Source organism: Seriola lalandi, unplaced genomic scaffold (assembly GCF_002814215.2).
Source record: "Seriola lalandi dorsalis isolate HSWRI2012SDOR001 ecotype SW California unplaced genomic scaffold, Sedor1 jcf7180002054720, whole genome shotgun sequence".
Taxonomy (NCBI): Eukaryota; Metazoa; Chordata; class Actinopteri; order Carangiformes; family Carangidae; genus Seriola; species Seriola lalandi.
This window is the reverse complement of record NW_019525273.1, coordinates 251,122-257,562: the sequence shown is the minus strand read 5'-3', so window position 1 is coordinate 257,562 and position 6,441 is coordinate 251,122. Positions and strand designations below refer to the sequence as shown.

The 6,441-nt window shown below is 41.3% G+C and overlaps 1 protein-coding gene across 7 annotated transcripts in view; it reads right to left on the bottom strand.

The window, feature by feature from the left end:
• mef2d (myocyte enhancer factor 2d) overlaps positions 1–6,441 on the bottom strand; it is a 98,242-nt gene that overhangs the window by 28,218 nt on the left and 63,583 nt on the right. The window lies entirely within an intron of this gene.

Sequence of the window (6,441 nt, the reverse complement as noted above, 5' to 3'; positions counted from 1 at the left end):
AGGGGGTTTCCTGCAGCCTGACACATTTCACTGTCTACGTGTTTAACAACAGGACGTTTTGATTTGACAACACGCAGGGATCAGACCTGGCTGACCTCTGACCTCAAGACAAACTACTGTCCTGCTCCATCATATCCGAAACTAACTAAAGTAATAATTTTGACTGTGATCTCATCTTTTAATTGTAATTGTGTTGTAATTGTAAAAGTAGACGTACGTAGGTCGAATTAGTAGCTGTTCTGGAGATTTCGATCACGTCACATCGGTGAGATCGTTTCACCTGTTGAGGTCTTGAACTAAAGATGACTGGAGCTACGTGAGAGTCTGCCTCTTTTCCACAGTCACAGTTTAACCACCATTTAACTGGTAAACTCCCATATGACTCAAAAATATTAGTTCTGTCTTTTATTTTAATCCTGAGTGAATAAATCGATGAATAATAAATATTAGCATCAGGGTGGGAGCAAACATGGAGGACAGTGGCGTCATGTCCTCAATCATATTTCTGTAAATTTGGAGGATTGAAGACTTTACATTTTACAATAACATTAGTTGTTTCAAGTCTGATTTTTTTCCAGGCAAAAACTATAAAGCAAAATCAAATAAATTCAGTCCTCTCCACCAGAATTAAATATGATGTAGGGAGATGACGACATTTACATCAAATATAACAGAATAGCTCAACTGTATTTTAAAATCCTTGATGTTAACGTTCATTCTCACAGAAATCTACATATTTTAGTGACGTACATGTCCGATATTTATATATATTACATTTGTATATTTGTCAGTTTGACGTCAGTTGATTTGACTTTCTTCAGGCTGACCGCGCTGACTCTTCTAATTAAAGTGTTTTTAACTTGTGTTTTAAACTTTATTTCACGGCCACACCACAACAACCCTCTTCAGGTATCTCTCTCTCTCTCTCTCTCTCTCGCTCTCTCTTGTTGCCTGTTTGTAATATATTTAGCCACAATTTGTTCTCAGCCACATCTTCCACTGGACCTCCGTGATGGTGCCAGCCTCCGGTTGCTAGGAGACCGGTGACATAACCATAAAAACCTCTTCACTTCTTCTCTAAATGATGAATTTTAAATTTGCCCCCAGCCTGCTCTGCGCCGCGCTCCGCTGAGCATTAATCCGTGTCTTTGGCAAATTACACCTGAATTTTTACGTTTCGACCCCACTCCGGCTTCGTTTAACACCCGGCGCTCCTAATGACAGGCAGGAGGGTTAATTGGGAACTGGCCGTCATCCTGCTGATTTAACAGAGGAAGAGAGGGAGAGGAAAAAAAAAAACAAAACAAGAACCTGTTAGGTAAATAATTGACTAGGCGTTTTACCGGAGGCTCGTGCGAGGAAACTCAAGGCCTCTCCAGCGTGACGAGGGGAGAGGAGAGCTAACCCATTTTCCCTCAGAGGAGCTTCTCTCAATAAGGTTGTGTGTTTCCTGGATGCAAGGGTAAATCAGAATGAATTAAACTCATGGCCTAGTTTCTCTTTCCCTCCCTCTTGTCCTGGAAGCCTTTGAAAGTTTTTTTTTTTTTTTTTCTATTTCCCTTTTTCAACTTTAGGATTGTCGCATCCTATTTGTTAGCAGCTGTGGAAGTGAACACAGAGGAAACTTTGGAGGAGTGTTTGTGTGACCTCAGACTCTGACTCTCCTCTAACTTTCCTAATATTTGATTAAAGATCAAAAAAGCAGCAGAGAGTGAGCGACTCGCCGGTCACCGCCTTCGAAAAGGATCTGAGTCCGATTCCAATAAAAAAAAAAAAAAAATGTTTTATCTGCCGCTCCAAACACAAATTATTAATAGGAGCGTTTATATTTCTGATGCTTTTTGTGGTGTGAAATTACAAAATGTGTTTTTCAACACCCTGCAGGGGCCTCGGGGTCGGCCGGCACATAAACGCAGCGCCCGGGAGAATCAGCTCCGCAAATGATCATATCACAGACAAGGTCGTTAATGTTTACTGAAAACATAATATGGAGACGAGAGCTGAGTGTAACATGTTATTCTACCGAGCCAACTTCATTCATCCAGTTTCTACTTTGTGCGGACAGTGTGTTGCAGCCGGGCAGCGATGATGTCACATAAAATAATGATTACGAATTAAACAATAATGAGGTCTTCTAATATTCTTTTTAATCACATTTTATGTAAGATTTTTTTCAATAAAGATATTTGCACATCTGAAAGTCACAGGTGCAGGAGCGTTGGAAAGTGTCATATCCCGCACTCCTGCTCTTCTCAGCATCACGATTTATCGATCATGCTAATGTTTCGGTCTCTCTAGACGTTCTGCAGAGGAGAATAATCGTGATGCTAAAGCAGGAGCAGTGCGCGGGATATATCACATGTAAATCTGTATTAAATTTCTGCCTCACATGTGACCGACTGTGAAATCCTGAAGATTTAAGGGTTAAATCAGCGGTTCCCAACCTGTGGGCCAGAGAGGGTATTGCAACGGGGCCAATAAATCATTTGCAAAATTTTGGGGTGATGATGTAATCATAAAAATGTATATAAATAATGTTTTGAAATTGGTTGAACTGAAATGAATTTTAAAAACATTACAGATGTTTAAAAACTCCTTTTAACGTTTTTTCTTTCTTCCGCCAAAATTTTTGGATATTTTCAAATAGGAAAAGTTGGGAACCGACGGTTACAAGTTTTTACCTTTATCTTACGTTTGGCATCAAAAACTTTTATCATGTGTTCTATGTGGTATTTAGAGTGACACTAAATGTTCCAGGGCAGCGGACAAAATGCAAGAATTTATCGATTATTAATTATGAAAACTAACTCAGATGTAATGAAGTGTGCAGCTCAAGCAGCATTTTTTAGTAACACCATGTTTTACTCTTCACATTCACACTGAGCCTCTGCAGGAGACTTTGCTGAAGGACAGACACCACGCAGGTCGACGTTAAAAAGGAGGAAATCTATTTCCTATTCAATTTCCCAAACCCAAAATCTCAAGAGCCAGAGCAGGATCAAACCAGAGACCCTCCGGTAAAAAGAAAAAGCTCCTCTTTTTTTTCTCCCCCCTACCACCGAGCCAGTGGAACAGGAACAGATCCATTAGCTCGGGGCTCGTCTAGTCAAATGTCCTGCCCGTCCTCCCTCGCCGCTCTCTCCCTACCTCGGGAGGTATTTTAGTACAAGTGGGATTAAGCTTGTATATCCCGGCCCCTAGCTGTCATGGTGGGGATTATGATGCTGAGGGGAGGAGTGGTGGGTGGTGCTGTATGCTTCCTGTTTGCCAGCGCCCTGTGAAAGGTGTGCTGGGCAAAAAAACCCGGCAGGCAGAGCTGGCAGAGAGACTGAGGGGCAGTGCGGTGATGGATTGGGGGTGTGTATGTGTGTGTGTGTCTGTGTGTGGGGGTGGGTGCTAACAGCTAGCGGCTGTTCGGCTAGCATCCAATTGACGAGCGCCAAGAGCCGCGGCTCTCCAGAGGTGGTAGATTGAATTCTATTCTTCCTCTGCCGCCGCTTTCCTTTTTCTGAGCGAAGCTTTTAAGAGGCGTTTCAGCTCAGAGCGGCCGACGGAGAGGCCGGGTCAAACTCAGGAGGAAACGAATTCATTCAGCTGATTAAAGTGAGAGGAGGCGCGTCTTCTCTATTAGGCCTCGTCTGATGTATGAGAGATGTTACTGATGACAATTACTGACAGAAACAGCTCCTTTAATTTGACGGAAAAGTCCAGTTTTTACCACTTGGGTTTTATTTATTTATGTCTCCTGTCCATCATTTGTTAATCCATTAATATATTTATTACGTTTTATGCTTAATATAATTCATAATGCCTAATATGCACCTGTGCTGTACATATATATATGTATATGTTTATATAAATAAAAGTTTTCTATTGCACTTTTCATCAGTTGTTTATATAACGTCATTCTCCCATGTTGATTCTCATTATAATATTGCAGCTTTTGTTTTGTCGCTCTGCACTGTTGTTGATTGTTGACGTTGTATCTTCATGTCATGGTCGTTGTTTTTCTTAATGTGTACAGTTTGTCTTGCACTGGGGGTGTTTTCTTTTTTGTGTATTTGTGTGGTTATTTTTTTTAATGTCTTCTCTATGTGTCCTTTAAGTCGCTGCCTGGAGACAAATAAAGTTTCTTGAATTGACTTGAATGAAAGCCTTTGATAGTTTTGTGATTAACAGTGATTGAATATGTTTCCTCTCTGATCTGTATCTGATGATCTGACGATCTGTGTGGCGAGCTGCTGAGCACGATCGCTCTTACAGGAATAAAATAAAGTTGTATTGAATTAAACTGAAATGAACTGATCTGCAGTCACATGGACGTTCTTTTTAAAAATCACCACAGTAACCAAAAAGACAAGAGTGTAATCTATTGATGCACAAATCGTGTTTTCATATTGTCGAAGATCTTTAAAAGTTTGTGAAAGTTCTTGTTGTGTGAAGCAGTTGTGGGGTGAAAGGTCAAACAAGGTTTTGTCTCATTTTCCGACTGTGTATCTTGAAGTTCATAACGTGACAGAAAACTAACGCTACGAAAATTAGACTAAAGAACACAACGCAGACTTTTCCGTTCAGGCATAACCCCTCATTTAAGATATCAGGGATATCCGCTGTCTGACTCTCCTGCAGCGCCTCAACGTGACCGTCCCGTCCCCCGTGACCAATCGGAGGAGCTGGCAGACTAGAAGAGGAGCTGTAAATTGAGTGCTACTCATTAAAGTGACATTAATGGCATTATTGAGCACAGAGGAAAAAAAAAAAGAATCACGCAGAAATTGGCACAGGAGCGGAGCGGTAAAAGGGGTTTGGCAGAGCGCCAGGCAGGAGGCAGAACCTGGATAATGTCAGGAGCAGTGGAGGAGGAGGAAGAGGAGGACGATGACTCCGGGACTAAACTGACCTCAGTTAGGGTGTAAATGACGGCCGCTTAGCAGCTGCACCCTGACTCTCTCTCCCTGTGTAACCTGCACAGTGTCAGGAGCAGACTCCGCTGCACACGGCTCGTCTTCAGTTGCACGTTCATTTCTTTAGTGTTGCTAAGTATTACACAATCGCTTCTTCCAGCCAAGCGATCCCACTGCTCAAAGGCACGCTCCAAATGTGTTGATTATTACCATAAAGCATGATTTCCCTTTGCAATATCAGTTGCTATGCCAACTTTTGTTAAAACTAGGGACCTAGTTAGCACTCCTCTCCCTCTGTTGTTGATTCTTGTGCGTTACTGAACTTGCAGAGGCATCAGAAACAAGAGTATTAAAGCCGCTCTGCTCCTGAGGGGGCTCTTCACTGTGATGACTGTAACTTCACATGAATAATCACAGTGAAACATGCCCCGTTTGGTCTTACGCTGCTTTTTCTAACGACGTCTTACTCGCATACAAAGTTAGACATCTGCAAAAAATAAAAATCAACATCTTCATGTTTTTGTTACTTTCTACTTTAACTGAAGAGAAGTCTGTTTTTTGTTTTTATTAAAACAAGATGAAATATGAAAGTACAGGAGAGTTTTGTCACACAGTTTCCACTACACAAAACGTACTGTAAAATAAACCTGAAATAACACAAAGTGTTGTTGAGGATTTGTAGTAGAAATAAGAGGAAATACAACTTTTTTTATACATGAAATTTTGGAATTGAACAAGAACTTTTAGTGAAGCTGTGATTATTTGATGATTAATTGATTGACAGGAAATTAATTGGCAAATTTGCTGCTTTTATCTGTTTTATATCTTTGTAAACTGAATATATTTGGGTTTAGGACATTTATAGACGATATTTTCAGATATTTTACCGACCAAACTGACTAAAAAAGTAAGAAACTCTCGGGCTGATTGAACTTTTATTCAACTTTTCCACATTAAAATTAAAATTAAATTAAACAAATGTTTGAGTGAGGCAGCTCAGCCTCTGAGGTGTCCCGCGTCCGCCGAAGAGTGTCAGTGAATCTCTGTTTTTTGTTTCTACTGGTTTAATCCCCTGGTGTGTGTGTTATGGAGAGGAGGACACCTCTGTGGATAATTCAGCTGCTGGTAAAAACCAGAAGTTATCAGAGAAACAATCTAAACAAACAAATCAATCTCAGCTCCCACTCCTCCCTGACGTCTTTGTCCTCTCGACTTTAAATGTCAAACTGCTTCATTCAGGTTTGAATCACCGGGTCTGTTTGATTTCCTGAACCACTGACACTGATGGAATCCAAACCGGGAAGAGATAACGGTAGCAGTGGTAAAGACAACGACTCCCATGATCCCTCGCTATTTCATGACGTCACGCAGCGCCGTCTTTTTGTTATTGTTTCGATTGAGAGGCAGAAGTTACAGTTGTTAGCTGAAAGCCCCGGTTTTAAACGTCTGCCCTTGAGTCAGTCAGCTCGGCCGCTCTGCCCGACCTTTCGTGCTCAGTCACACGCCATCAGAGGAGGTTGTGGGTAGTGATTTGGTG